General features: G+C 39.1%; 1 pseudogene; it reads left to right on the top strand.

Annotated features, from left to right (window-relative positions):
* evi5l.S overlaps window positions 1-15,350 on the top strand; it is a 166,513-nt pseudogene that overhangs the window by 91,052 nt on the left and 60,111 nt on the right.

Raw genomic sequence — 15,350 nt, 5'->3', positions numbered from 1 at the left:
ACGACGCGCAGGATCATCAGCATCTCTGGGCCGAACGCGGAAGCAAATGGATGGACACAGGCAGCGGGAGGTGGTGGGCCGATTTAGTGAGGCCCACCCCGCTTACTTAACCCGGACCACACAGTACAAATATAATTATTTTATTAAGCCAGCACAAGTTTTAACCAAAGTAAGGGCCCACCAAGGCCGGGGCCCACCGGGTTTTTTCCCGGTACCCCGGCAGGCCAGTCCGACCCTGTACTGATCCCCAACTAAAGGTCTACTGGTAGATTCCGATCTACCTTTTGGGACAACCTCTAAACATTTTGGGGGCCTGAAAAATTATTTGCGGTAGGGCCCAGTAATAACTAGCTACACTGAATCAAGACAAAAATAGTATATGTTATAGATAAGGCAATGTTTATCATTTGCTCTATAAATATATGCACATGACTCCACCTGTTCACCTTCATTCTGCTGGCTCTCTGTGAAGCACTTGCTGCTCTGGAAAGGGTGGAGCATACAGATATCCATGGATGATTATGTATTATGGGATTGTTATCCAGAATGCTCAGAACCTGGAGTTTTCCTGATAATGGATATTTCTGTAATTTGGATCTTCAGACCTTAGGATGGTTTTGCTTCCAATAAGGATTAATTATATCTTAGTTGGGATCTAGTACAAGCTGCTGTTTTATTATTACAGAGAAAAATGAAATAATTTTTAGCCAAGATTGGACCCTCCTTTTAGACAAAACTAGAAAAATGGAAGAGAGCACGCTATAACCCACGAAAAAACACAAAAAACGGTCATATATGGTCTCCCTGGATAGACTAAAAACTAAATAACTGTTAACAGGTCAGACTGGGCTGGCCGGACACCAGGAAAAAGCCTGGTGGGCCCCCAGCTCTTGTGGGTCTCCCTGGCCCAGAGGAGCACCCTGCATGTCAGAAGTTTTTCCTGCCGTGACTGGAACACAGTGCTTGTGCGAATCAGTCCGACCCTGACCATTTATGAGCAACAATTATTTTAACCCTTTCCCTGCCACCCAATTTGTCCTAAATCCGAACATCTACTGCCAAGCAGTTTTTAGACATTTTGTACTCTTTCACTTTAAGGGCCTTTCCTGGGGGGGGGGGGGTTAGTTTACCCAAGAAAACAATATATTGTTTTTTTCAGGACAACCTGAGCTTTCAAAATATGCTAGATGGTGTAATTCCATTTGTGTAAAAAGATATAGGCGTCTTAGTGTCTAATAAAATGAAAAACAATCATATTTCACATAGTACAATCACATATATCAGAAACATAATTTAAGTTCTAGGTCTCCTGAACACACCAATATATATAAAGTTTATTGAGATTTCTCACTTGTATAGATAAAAATCTCTAAGCAGTACACTACCAAATTTCCAAAGCACCGCTCCACAAAACGGCATACTTCTGATTTCAAGGCCAAACACTCCACTAACAGTAGGTTTACCCTAGAAAACTAAGCTTTATTAGAGCAGATACTGGCAAATCAAAAATGGGTAAATATATCTATCTACACCAAACTACCAAGTTACAATTCTTTCCTAAATTTATAAAAAAAAAATTTTAAACTTTGTATTTATTAAAGCTTTACAAAAAAAACGTGATAGAATGTGTTTCTCACATTTGTTCAATAAGACAAGAATAAAGAACATTTTGACATACATTCTCAGCTTGGTTATTTTATGCAGTTAGATACTGTATTAACATATTCAAATATTATTAGAACTATATAGTGGGAAAGGGGAAGAGAAAACTGGGGGGGGGAGTTTTGGTGGTTGAAGCATTATACCTGTCTATGTAACAAACCTTCTCTATATAGCCAAATATTCCACACTTCTTTGAATTGATTTAATCTATTATTCATTAGGGCAGTAAGTTTCTCCATTTCAATAGTCCACCACATCTTGTTTCGTATCTCCTGCATCGTTGGAGGGGGACTGTTCCATTTTTAGATTTTTTATCAGGCCCCTTGTTGTTTAACATAATTAAACACACAATTTGTGTTCAGGCCTCCGTAGTAATAAGGCTAATCACGGGTCCGATGGTATTGATGTAGCCAAAGTATCGTTTATTGTCTTGAATATGTCCTTCCATAATCGTTTAATCATTGGGCATGTCCACCACATATACATTTCATCTGCAATTTCTCCGAATCCTTTCGGACATAAATTCATATATGAAACCATTTATTTAGCTTTTGGGGTGTATAATACCAATCGTGGTATACTTTATATGCATTTTCTTTTATGCATGTGTTGATTGAAGCTTTTGCCATAGTTCTATGTATTTTCTCCCATTCTTCTTCCTCTAGAGCAAGGGTAGGGAACCTCCGGCTCCAGAGCCTCATGCGGCTCTTCATCCTGCTTGCTGCGGCTCAGTCTTGCGGCTGTCGGATTTTCAAATAAGATGATTATTAACTATAAGAATATTCAGGTTTATTAAGGATAACGTATGATTATTTTACTCAATAGAATACATATTCATGATTGATATTATGCATATTTGATTAGTCATATAGTGTTGAGTAATGAATGTTATATTTTGTTTTATATAAATTAATGTTTAGTTGGTAAGAAACTTCTGCTCTGAAAAGGATGTTTTATCAGACTCCTAACACAGGTGTATAGCCTTTGTGCTTAAAACAAATCTCAAAGGTTGTATAATCCTTGGTGTCTGTGTGAATAAGATGAGAACACCTTGAAGGATTTTACAAACTATCCACAGTATAGAGCACACCTGTTTGAGAAGGTAATAATTAATCAAAGACCAGACCAATTTTGAATGGCTAGTGTGTTCACATGTATATTGTATGTGTACTGAAGGTATTAAGGAATTACACAGCATTGTTCTAGTCTGAAGCAATGTCAACAATAATGTGTAACATCAAATTAAGAAAGGTCAAAGGCTATTATGTATTTTTTTAGATATTTTTAGGTCACAATGTTTGAAGCAGTAGTGCCATCTACAGGTAGTGTAGGACATCACGCCCAGGGGTAAATGATTGACATTTTACAAAATATTTAGATTAGATGGTGATAGTTTAACTTTTGGAGACTACCCTCCAATTCCAATTGGTTAGTTAATTAATCCCAGGGGTTGAGTTTTAGACAGAAAGGAGGGATAAATTAGGAGACACTGGGATACTAAAAGTAATTAAAAAAAGAGAAAAAGGAAAAAGAAACTAAAGAGGATAAGAAAAGGAGGGCTGACTGAAGAAGAAAAACTCTACATCTGAAAGAAAGAGAAGGAAAGAAATCTAAAACTACTTGGAGACTCTCCACTATAAGAAGACTCATTCTTCAACTAAAAAGAAAAGGACCAGTGGATTTTAAAGATCTAGAAAGTGAGATCAGGGTGACATCACAGGCCAGTGAAAACTCTACATCTGGTAAATATAAATTTTTGTTATACTTTTTCTCGATTAAGTTGTATGCTTGGATATTTATTATTCCTATGTGTATTATAGTCATACCCTAAACATTGATTTTCCCAGAATTGCAAACTGGGAATAATCTGTTTAATTTGGGTCCATTTTATTTTTCATTAATATATATATATATATATATATATATATATATATATATGATATCCAAGTTAACGATTTAATGGGGAAATAGGAAAATTTAAGGACAGAATTCCTTAGCAAATCAGAATCAGTCACATATTCCTCCTTTGATTCCAATACCTTAGTATTAATAAGAGTGTATATTGTCTTGTGGATGCTCGCCATATTAATGATTTTGGTCTTATCAATTAATATCTGTTGATAAATTTTATCTTGTGTTTATATCAAGAAGTATTTGGTGAATTTTAAAAGAAGTGATAATTTGATTTGTTATTATTATATATAAATAAATTAATTATTTTGTTAAATAGTTGTCCTGATTTTTCACCCTTTGTACCAATTGATTGGGAAAGCTCGATATCGAATTCAGAGTTGGGCATATGTTATTTAAGACTCCTCCTGTTTATTACTTATAAGGAGCCTTAAATTCTTTTAAATAATTTTATATAATTTCATTAAATATTCGCACAAATAGCCCGACACGGCTTTGCCTGTCAGGTCGTATTTACAGCCCTCGCACCTGCTGGTGGCTTCTTGAGTGTGCGACCGTGGTAAGCACACTCAAGAAGCTTCCAGCAGGTGCGAGGGCTGTATAGACGTCCCAGGAGTGGCAAGACTGAGCCACAGCAAGATGATTCATCATGGTCCTTACCGCGGTCACACACTCAAGACAAGAGAGAGACGATCAGCATGGAGCTTCAGAAACAGAAGTCACATTAAACAGATGAGAACACTGGCATTTAATAGGGCTATTCAGTGTTTAATTTATTTCAAAGTAGCCCTGCATATACACAATGCACTTCTGTTTGTTGTATTATGTTGTTGTAACAGTTAAAATTAAAAAAAGGTTAAAAAAGTTTATAAGCTGTGTTATGTTGTGCGGCTCCAGACTATTTTTCTTTAGTGGGAGAGGGGCAAAATGGCTCTTTTAATAATAAAGGTTGCTGACCCCTGCTCTAGAGAGTCTACTAATCTTTGCTCCCATTTGAGCATAGCCTTAGTTTTTCCTTTTGGGTAAATAGTTTCCATGAGTTCGGTGTAAAGCAAACTGATTTTATGTTTGCGATGAGGTATTAGGGTATTTCTGCCCCAGTACTCTTACTATGTAATGAGATATCTGTTGAAATCTGTAGTGTTCTTTTAATGGTATTTGATATTGTATTTGGAGAGTATCCCATGTTATTAGCTTAGAGTCACGAAACATGTCTTGTACCTTTGTGATTCCGTTGGCTGTCCATCATGCAAATGATGATGAGTTCATCCCCGGAGGGAAAGCAGGATTGTGTAACAAAGGTGTGAGTGGGGAGGACAATTTATGTGGATACAAGGCAGATTTCACTTTGTCCCATGTATTGACTGAATACTTAATGAAAATGTTGTTCATATTTCTTCTGGGCCTGTGTTTGTTTTCTAACCATAAAAGATCCGCTGCTTTATGAGGGGCGGGTAAATTGGTTTTCAAGTTCCACCCATCTGTCATTATTGGAAGTCGAGCTATTTGCACTAATATAGCTGCTATCCTATAGTTTTCTAGATGTGGGAAGGCTAGACCCCCTCTAGTGTTAGATTGATAGCATATGTTTTTATTCATTCCATGTTTCTTCTGTTGCCAAATGAAGTCCAGCATTTGTTGTTGTAGTTTTTCAAGATCTTTCTTAGGAGGAGGCACTGGTAAAGCTCTAAACAGGTATAAAAGCTTAGGAAGCAGGTTCATTTTAATAGAACATATTCTACCCAGCCATGATATTGGCGTTTTATGCCACCCTTGTAAGTCTTTGCGTAATGATAATATCAAGTGGGTGTAGTTAATTTCTGATGTTTGTCTAGTCGTATAGGGGATCCTTACTCCTAGGTATTTAAGTCCTTTTTTGGAATTCAAAATTTAGTTTGAGAAGTTTCTGTGAATGTTTATCGAGAGTAAGATTGAGAGCCTCCGATTTAGTATTGCTTATTTTGAAACCTGATACTAATACAAATTCTTGTATTTCTTTATATAGGTTGGGTAATGTAGTCTGAGGTCTAGTTATCGAGAATATAGTGTCATCAGCAAATAGCGCTACCTTATATGTACAGGATCCTATTGTTATCCCTCAAATATTGGGGTAAAAAAAAACACAAATTGGTAAAATGAAAAAGTAAAAAAATAAAAAATCCCTCTTTGTGTGTACACTACTAAAAGTAGTAGTTGTGACAGTGTGTAAGTGTGTAATCGAAGCACTGTCTCTTTAAAAAAACTTTCACTTCGACACTTCGCTGAATTGCTATGTTAGCCTATGGGGACCTCCTAGAACCTATAGTCAGTATTTGGCTAAGTTTTGAGAAGTCAAAGGATTTTTTTGTAAAATCGTACGATGAAATCGTTCGAATCATTCAATTCAAAGTACGATCGTACGATCTTAAAAATCCTTCGACTTCGAATGTCGGACTAGCCTATTCGATGGTCGAATTTCGAAGTTTTTTTCACTTCGAAATTCGACCCTTGATAAATCTGCCCCCAAATGTTATTTTTTCTGTATAACGGGTTTCCGGATAACTGATCCCATACTTGTATTCTATTTAGCTGAATGTTTATTTTTCAGCATTTCCAAAAGGTTATCCCTCACCAGTTTGACAGCTGCCCAGATAAACTCATTCTGAAGGCATATCAAGTCAAGTACAACCCTAAAAGAATGAAACGGTAAGGAGGCATGCTTGGCTTTGTGTGGTGGGGTTTCTCACTAACCAGCCTATAGGTTACATTTTTAAAGCTCAGGAATTTAATAAACAGGTCAGTGTAAAAATAAAAACTGGGTAAATAGGCTGTGCAAAATAAAATATTCCAATATAGTTAGTTACCCAAAAATGTAATGTATAAAGGCTGGAGTGACTGGATCTCTAACAGAACAGAACACTACTTCCTGCTTGTCAGCTCTCTTCTTTCCACTGATTGGTTACCAGGCAGTAAGTCAATGAGTGTCCGAATAATTTTTTTCTGGCGAATTGTCAGCGCAGTTTCGCAAATTAATTTGCTTGTGGCGTAACGTGGAAATTTACCGCAAATCCGTGTCTGGCACTAGTTATGACCCATTTGCCCCCCTCAAATAATTGGTTAGTGCCTGGTAACCAATCAGTGGAAACCAAGAGAGCTGAAAAGCAGGAAGTAGTGTTCTGGCTATTATGTTACACATCCAGTCACTCCAGCCTTTATACATTACATTTTTGGCTAACTAACTATATTACAAAGAGTTTTTAATTTACACAGCCTATTTAATTTTTACAGTGGACAATTCCTTTAATTAACATTATTATTGAACTAGAGTGCATTGCAATAAGGTTGACTATTCACAAAGGTAGTTGCATCTTTAAAAGCTACTCTGTTCTTGTTCCTTGTGCAAAAATGCTAGTTACGCCTGCTTTACTGCATACCGTGCATAGTACAGGACATAAAGGGACCCTGGAATAAAAGCTTGTCTTGAGGGGGGCATTATGTTCAGGGTTTCACTTGCATGTTGTGCCCACATCCAACTTGTACCTAATACATTGCACCAGCAGTGTCCACATTGGATTGGTAAATAAGGTTAAAGTTTCAGTGCATGCACTCATTACAAGGGTGGTTGACATTACAAGGGTGGTTGACAAGTTAACTTTTATTATCTTAGAGAATGTCTAGTTATAAGCAACTTTTCAATTGGTCTTCATTATTTATTTGTTTTTTGGTTTTTGAATTATTTGCTTTTTTCTTCTGACTCCAGCTTTCAAATGGGGATCACTGACCCATCTAAAAAACAAATGCTCTTTAAGGCTACACATTTATTGTTATTTCTGCTTTTTATTACTCATCTTTCTAGTTAGGCCCTCTAATATTCGAGCACTCCAAAATTAGTTACTAAGCAAAGTCTCCAATAATTAACACTGGGCTGAAAAGTCAGGGTGTCCACAAGAATCGATATAGACATATCTACAGAAAAATAGCTTAACCCCTAACTAAAGGCCCCTGGATAATATGAAATAATTATATAATCAATAAGTAAATAAAAAGGCAATATTTATTCACAACCATGCCCCTAAACACATTAAAACCAATTAAGATATAAGGTAAAACACGTGGGAGAAGGGATCCCTCTCAGATAGTTACTTAATCACACAATCCGATATATATAAATGAGTGAGAAAAGTGTGTGCACGACTATATATATATATATATATATATATATATATATATATATATATATATATATATATATATATATACATATATATATGCAGGCTAAGCAACATCTGCATAAAATACATACAAAATGGAAATAAGTCTAAGCATGACATATGCAATAACGTTGAGCATCTGTTTTCATAAATGTGCAAGATATCACAAAACTTTAGGATGAAGAATCGCATGCAGATTTTAGTGGGACATTTGCGAATTTATTAGCCGGCGGCGAAATGTGGAAATTTTCTGAAAATTCGTGACAGGCGAATTTATTCGCTGATTCATTCATATGAAGAGTCCCAATGGATCAATAATAAATAAGAAAAAGACAATGCATTCATTATAAACCCTCAGCATGTTAGCATATCTACAGACTATATTACCCCTAATAAATTCGTGAAGTCAAAATAATAAAGTAATGATACAAAATTGTAAAAGTAAAAAATTATGAAACAAAAACAGAAAGAAAATTCAAAAACAAAAACAGTGATTTTGGGCCATATAATACATATGCATCTTATATTCCTGTCTCTTATTCAAATCAATTGGTGGGGTAATTTGAACCCTAGCAACCAGATTGCTGAAATTGCAAACTGGAGAGCTGCCGTGTAAAAAAACGAAATAACTAAATAACCACAAATAATAAAAAATTAAAACCAATAGCAAATTGTCTCAGAATATCACTCTCTGTTTAACACTAAAAGTTAACTCAAAGGTGAGCAACCCCTTTAAGCATATGAGGGTTAATACTGAAAGTAATATACATTTCATACAGGAACAAGTTAATGCTACATTGCCTATCCATTTCTTTTTCAGACTGGAAAAAGAATATGCTGCCATTAAAAGCAAAGAGATGGAGGAACAAATTGAAATCAAGGTTAGTACCTTTTTTTTGTAAAGGACTCCCTACTGTTTAACTGGAACAGAATACTTCCCACCTTCCCATGAAAGTAATGAAAACAATATGGCAACCTTTTTATCTGAGCTCTCACCTTCTCCACACAGCGACTGCGCACAGAAAACAGACTTTTGAAGCAACGTATCGAAACATTAGAGAAGGTGAGAAACATCCTATCCTTTCATATCATACCATTACCTGCTTCACAGGCTCTCATCTTGTCATTTTCTAGTTCTACTCAATTTTTTGGCGTGTACACCTGCGGGCCAATAATACCAGGAAAGGAAAATGCCTCATGTATTTCCACCTCATTAGAAAATTCCACATAAAAGGGGAACTATTGTGAAAATGAAAATTTAATATAAGCTAAATACAATCAATTAAATATTCTGCATTGTTTCTGAAATAATCATGTTTATCTTCACTATTCCTCTCTCAGCATCTGTTTCTCTTCATTCTGTCTTCATTCAGGAGTTGGGTGTCAGATGAATGATCCAGTATATTTTATAGGGGGACTCCTTTTGCCTAGAAGATGTATTAGAGCTTACTCTATTAAAATCACAAGACATCATGTCTCTCAACATGCAGAATTTGTGCAGAAGACAGTTGTTTTGTTAGATTTTGTTTGTACTGTTATTTGAGTGAGCTCTAATATACTCCGTAATTGGCTCACCACTGTAGGTTTTATACTATTATATTAATAATTATATACCTCAACCCTCTTACTAGGGTTCTGGTTCTTTTCAGCAAGCAAACAAAGACTCCACGCCAAAAAGCGTATATTAAAGAGATTATATGATAAATCAATGGCTTGTTATACATAATTTATTACATATAGACTAAAACAATAATTACAATATTTACAGTTAAAAGTTATACAAGTGTACATTATTGTTACCAAAAAGGCAGGGGAATAGAGGTCAGCTTCATCATGGCTTCCCTCTGGTCCGTAGTCCTCACATGCTGACTTGTCCCAAGTTCCTCCGTCTCTCCTCCCAAGCTGCTCTCTTCTCCAGCTGCCAGCTGCTTCCTTCTCCAGCCACTCTTCTTCTGTCCAGGGTTCTTTTATCCTGGTTTCTAACCTGCCCCCACAGCAGCCCTCCAAACTGAAAAAATGCTGAGATAAACCCCTAACTTGCCTACATCCCGTTGAGCAAGTTTTCTCGCATACAATAAATTGATTTATAATCCTCACAGCAAACATTTTTGTTTTAGTAGTCACAGGAAACCCTTTGTTATGATAATTGAGGTTTCATGTAAGTTCCCTGGACAACTGCTTTCCTAGCAAGAATAAAATCAAGATGACAATTTCTTACGCTTGTCAAAGTCAAAAGTCAACTTTATTGTCATCTCATACAGTGAGACGAGATGACGTGGCTCCAGCTAGTACAGATCACAAAAAGGCACTTAAAAATACACAATAAATATGTAAACATGAAATGTGCAATATATAGGCAGAAATTTGATATATACATGTGTAAACCTTTAGAATTGTGCAAATAAATTAACAGTTCACAAAGTTAAGTTCACAGTTCAGGTGTGTCTGGAATGTAGTGGGAGGCCAGGCAGTGAGTTGAGGAGTCTGATAGCTTGCAGAAAAAAGCTTTCGCGCAGCCTGGTTGCTTTTATACTGCGAAATCGTCTGCCGAATGGGAGCAGCGTGAACAGTCCGTGTGAGGGGTTTGTGGAGTCCAGTGCAATGCAGGAGGCCTTTCTTACACAGCCCTTGTGGAAGACGTCCTACGGTGATGGAAGAGCCGCTCCAATGATGTTGCCAGCTGCTCTGACAGTCCGCTGTAGACTTTTCCGGTCAGCAGAGCTGGCACTACTGTACCAGATGGAGATGCAGCTCGTCAGGACGCTCTCTATGGTGCCCCTGTAGAACACTGTGAGGGTGGGAGGCGGAAGGCTTGCCCGTTTCAGTCATCTTAGGAAGTGAAGACGCTGCTGCTTTTTGGTGATGGAGGCGGTGTTGGTGGTCCAGGTGAGGTCATCAGAGATGTGGACTCCCAGGAATTTGGTGTTCTTTACTGTCTCTACTATGGAGCCGTTGATGTTGAGTGGTGTGTGAGCAGGGAGAGTTCTCCTGAAGTCGAAGATCATCTCTTTCGTTTTATCCACATTCAGTGACAGGTTGTTCTCACTGCACCACCCTGCCAGCTGCTGAACCTCATCTCTGTACGCCGACTCGTCGTTGTGGTTGATGAGCCCCACCACAGTTGTGTCATCAGCGAACTTGATGATGTGGTTCGAGCTGTGTCTAGCTATGCAGTCATGTGTCAGCAATGTGAGAAAGCAGGCTGAGAACACATCCTTGAGGAGCTCCTGTGCTCAATCTGATGGTGCTGGAAACCTTGTCGCCGATACGAACAGACTGAGGCCTCTCTGACAGAAAGTCCAAGATCCAATTGCACAAAGAGGTACTCAATCCCAGCTCTCTTAGTTTCCCACTCAGCTTTTGAGGGATGATGGTATTGAATGCTGAGCTAAAGTCTATAAACAGCATTCTCACATAACTGTCTTTCTTGTCCAGATGAGTTAGTGAGAGGTGGAGTACAGAAGATATGGCATCCTCAGTTGACCTGTTTGGCCGATATGCAAATTGTAGTGGGTCCAGTGAGCAGGGGAGGGTGCTCTAGATGTGTGCCATCACAAGTCTCTCAAAGCATTTCATGATGGCCGTGGGTAGACAGATGACTTGGTCGGTGAGAGGAGGTGTGGCTTTCCTCACAGGCTCTTTGTTTAGTGCGTCAAACCGTGCGTAGAACTTGTTCAGTTCCTCTGGGAGTGTGGCGCCTTCGTCTCTGCTGCTCCGCGCAGGCTTGTACTGTGTGACAGCCTGAATGCCTTGCCATAAGTTGCGCGAGTCTTTTGAGTTGTCTAAATGATTTTGAATCTTCAGTGTGTACTCCTGCTTTGCTTGTCGGATGGTTCGAGAGAGGTTGGCCCTGGCTATTTTAAGAGCAACTCTGCCCCTGATCGGAAAGCGGCATCTCTCTCTCTTAGCTGTGCACGAACTTTTGCTGTAAACCAGGGTTTTTCGTTGGCTCTCGTGGTGACAGTTTTGGAGACAGTAACATCCTCAATGCATTTGTTGATGTAGCAGGTCACAGAGTCTGTGTACTCCTCCAAGTTGATGGAGCCATTGTGGGTAGCAGCCTCCCTGAACATGTTCCAAGCTAGTAAAGGAAGCCCCCCCCCCTATAAGATACATTGGATCCAACTGCCAATGACTATCTGACACCTAACTGCTGCATGAAGACAGAATGAAGAGAAACAGATGCTTTAGAGGGGAATAGTGAAGATAAACTTAATTATTTCAGAAACTATGCAGATTTTTTTAATTGATTGTATTTAGAAAGTTTCTTACTTCAGTATGAGGAAGCTTATATTAAATTTTCATTTTGGATAGTTCCCCTTTAATAAAATGCTTTCTAATGTAATCTATGTTACAGGGCAACCCTTTCTCAGGCTTTGCCCAGTGTCTCCTATATAGGATTTATGCATTTAGTGCATTGTATTAAGTACACCACATTGGAAGAAGAACAGTTGTAGTAACCATGGATGCTGTATTCCTCTAATGTGTCTGGAATTGGTATTTTGTCTGGTCAAGATGTGTGGGCAGGTTTTACATTGTTTTTTGCCACATGGATATGTTCCATTTTTGGTGGGTTGCAATAAGGCACTTCTTGTTATTAGTGACTTTAGGTTGGGAGGCTGTCTGAATGCTAGGAGTGGTGGGTCTGGGAATATGCTTTTGAGCCTTTTGTCCTTATGAAGTGTACCTTGTAGATCTCTGGCTATTTTTCTGAGGGTCCTTAGTTGTGGATTGTATGTGAGCGCTAGGGGAACCCGATTTATTTCAAGTTTTTATTTATATTGTAGAAGGTGAGTTCTGGGAATCCTGGTGGCTGCATGAATGTATTGATCTACAATCATTGGGTTGTAGCCCCTGTTGATGAAGTCTGCTTTGAGTGTTTTGAGGTGGTGGTTCCTTTCAGCGGTGTCCGAACATATACTATTGTATCGTAAAGCCTGGCTGTGGTCAGGGTGAAAGCTGTCATACATTAGATATAGGGATGTAGCGAACGTCGGAAAAAAAGTTCGCGAACATATTCGCGAACTTGCGTCAAAAATGCGAACGGTTCGCGAACGTCGCGAACCCCATAGACTTCAATGGGAAGGCGAATTTTAAAAGCTAAAAAAGACATTTCTGGCCAGAAAAATGATTTTAAAGTTGTTTAAAGGGTGCAACGACCTGGACAGTGGCATGCCAGAGGGGGATCAAGGGCAAAAATGTATCTGAAAAATACATTGTTGACACAGCGCTACGTTTTGTGCTGTAAAGGGCAGAAATCACACTACATTTCTAAACCTGTGTAATAAACTGTTTTAAAACGTCCAGCGTCTACATGTAAAGGTTACAGCCTGTTCACACGCAAAGACGAAACGCGGCGCTTACTGCAACGCAAAAAAACGCAAAGAGCTTTAATGAATGATACCGTCAAGTGAGCAAATAATAGTTGTTAATTACTAGTTGAGCTTGTCACCTCCAGGATGTTCGTCCTGTTGGTGGCAATATTTCTGTAGTGGTGTGTTTAGCAGTCACCGTGCTTGTGCGCACGTGCACGGTCAGGCAGAGGTAATTCAATGTACAGTGAAGTGAACCAAAAAACACTGATTCTGCAGTGTGGGCCCAGTTTTGGTCTACTTTATTGATCACCTGCGGTGACCATAAAAGATGCGATTTTGCCACTGTTGCAGAACCCTGAAAAATTAGGCATGTGTACTTTCCTGAAAAATTATGTTTTTTTTTGTCGCAGCCACTGAAGCACAGAGGCCAGAAAAAATATACCATATAAATGCTGAAAATATTAATTTTTTTTTGTCGCAGCCACTGCAGCACAGAGGCCAGAAAAAATATGCCATATAAATGCTGAGAAAATATAAAAAAAAATTGTCGCAGCCACTGAAGCACAGAGGCCAGAAAAAATATGCCATATAAATGCTGAAAATATTCATTTTTTTTTGTCGCAGCCACTGCAGCACAGAGGCCAGAAAAAATATGCCATATAAATGCTGAAAATATTCATTTTTTTTTGTCGCAGCCACTGAAGCACAGAGGCCAGAAACAATATGCCATATAAATGCTGAAAATATTCATTTTTTTTGTCACAGCCACTGAAGCACAGAGGCCAGAAAAAATATGCCATATAAATGCTGAAAATATTCATTTTTTTTGGTCGCAGCCACTGAAGCACAGAGGCCAGAAACAATATGCCATATAAATGCTGAAAATATTCATTTTTTTTTTGTCGCAGCCACTGAAGCACAGAGGCCAGAAACAATATGCCATATAAATGCTGAAAATATTCTTTTTTTTTTTTGTCGCAGCCACTGAAGCACAGAGGCCAGAAAAAATATGCCATATAAATGCTGAAAATATTCTTTTTTTTTTTTGTCGCAGCCACTGAAGCACAGAGGCCAGAAAAATATGCCATATAAATGCTGAAAATATTCATTTTTTTTGGTCGCAGCCACTGAAGCACAGAGGCCAGAAACAATATGCCATATAAATGCTGAAAATATTCTGTTTTTTTTTGTCACAGCCACTGAAGCACAGAGGCCAGAAAAAATATGCCATATAAATGCTGAAAATATTCATTTTTTTGGTTGCAGCCACTGAAGCACAGAGGCCAGAAAAACTCAGGATTTACCTGGATTCAAATGAAACCAGTAGGGTTTGCACCCTAGTTTGTAACGGTGGCGGAGGGAGGAGGACGCTAAAGGACAGCTGTGTGTGGAGTCATGAGGCGTGCAGAGAAGGACAGCTGCATGGGGAGTCAGAAACTCAGAACAAGTCTTCCGGCATGCAGTAACCCTCCGAGATCCACCCCTCATTCATTTTAATAAAGGTCAGGTAATCCACACTTTTGTGACCTAGGCAAGTTCTCTTCTCAGTTACAATCCCTCCTGCTGCACTGAAGGTCCTTTCTGAGAGGACACTTGAGGCGGGGCAAGACAAGAGGTTCATGGCAAATTGTGACAGCTCTGGCCACAGATCAAGCCTGCGCACCCAGTAGTCCAGGGGTTCATCGCTCCTCAGAGTGTCGATATCTGCAGTTAATGCCAGGTAGTCCGCTACCTGCCGGTCGAGGCGTTCTTTGAGGGTGGATCCAGAAGGGTTCTGGCGCTGCCTTGGACTGAAAAACATTTGCATGTCTGACGTTACAGAGTGGCCAAAGTGCTTTGTCCTTGCAGGTGCGCTCGTGGCAGGATTACTGGCACCTTTGCCCCTGGAATGTTGATGAGTTCCTGAAGTGACATCACCCTTAAAAGCATTGTACAACATGTTTTGCAGGCTGGTTTGTAAATGCAGCATCCTTTCGGACTTGTGGTACGTTGGTAACATTTCTGCCACTTTATGCTTGTACCGAGGGTCTAGTAGCGTTGCGACCCAGTACAGGTCCTTCTCCTTAAGCCTCTTGATACGAGGGTCCTTCAACAGGCATGACAGCATGAAAGACCCCATTCTCACAAGGTTGGATGCAGAGGTATCCATCTCCGCTTCCTCGTTATCAAGGACTGCATCATCCACGGTCTCCTCCCCCCAGCCACGTACAAGACCAGGGGTCCCCAAAAGGTCACCACCAGCCCCCTGGGAAGCCTGCTCCTGTTGGTCCTC

The sequence above is a fragment of the Xenopus laevis genome, chromosome 3S (assembly GCF_017654675.1).
Source record: "Xenopus laevis strain J_2021 chromosome 3S, Xenopus_laevis_v10.1, whole genome shotgun sequence".
Lineage (NCBI taxonomy): Eukaryota > Metazoa > Chordata > Amphibia > Anura > Pipidae > Xenopus > Xenopus laevis.
Note: the sequence above shows the minus strand (reverse complement) of the source record. Positions and strands in the feature narration are given on the sequence as shown.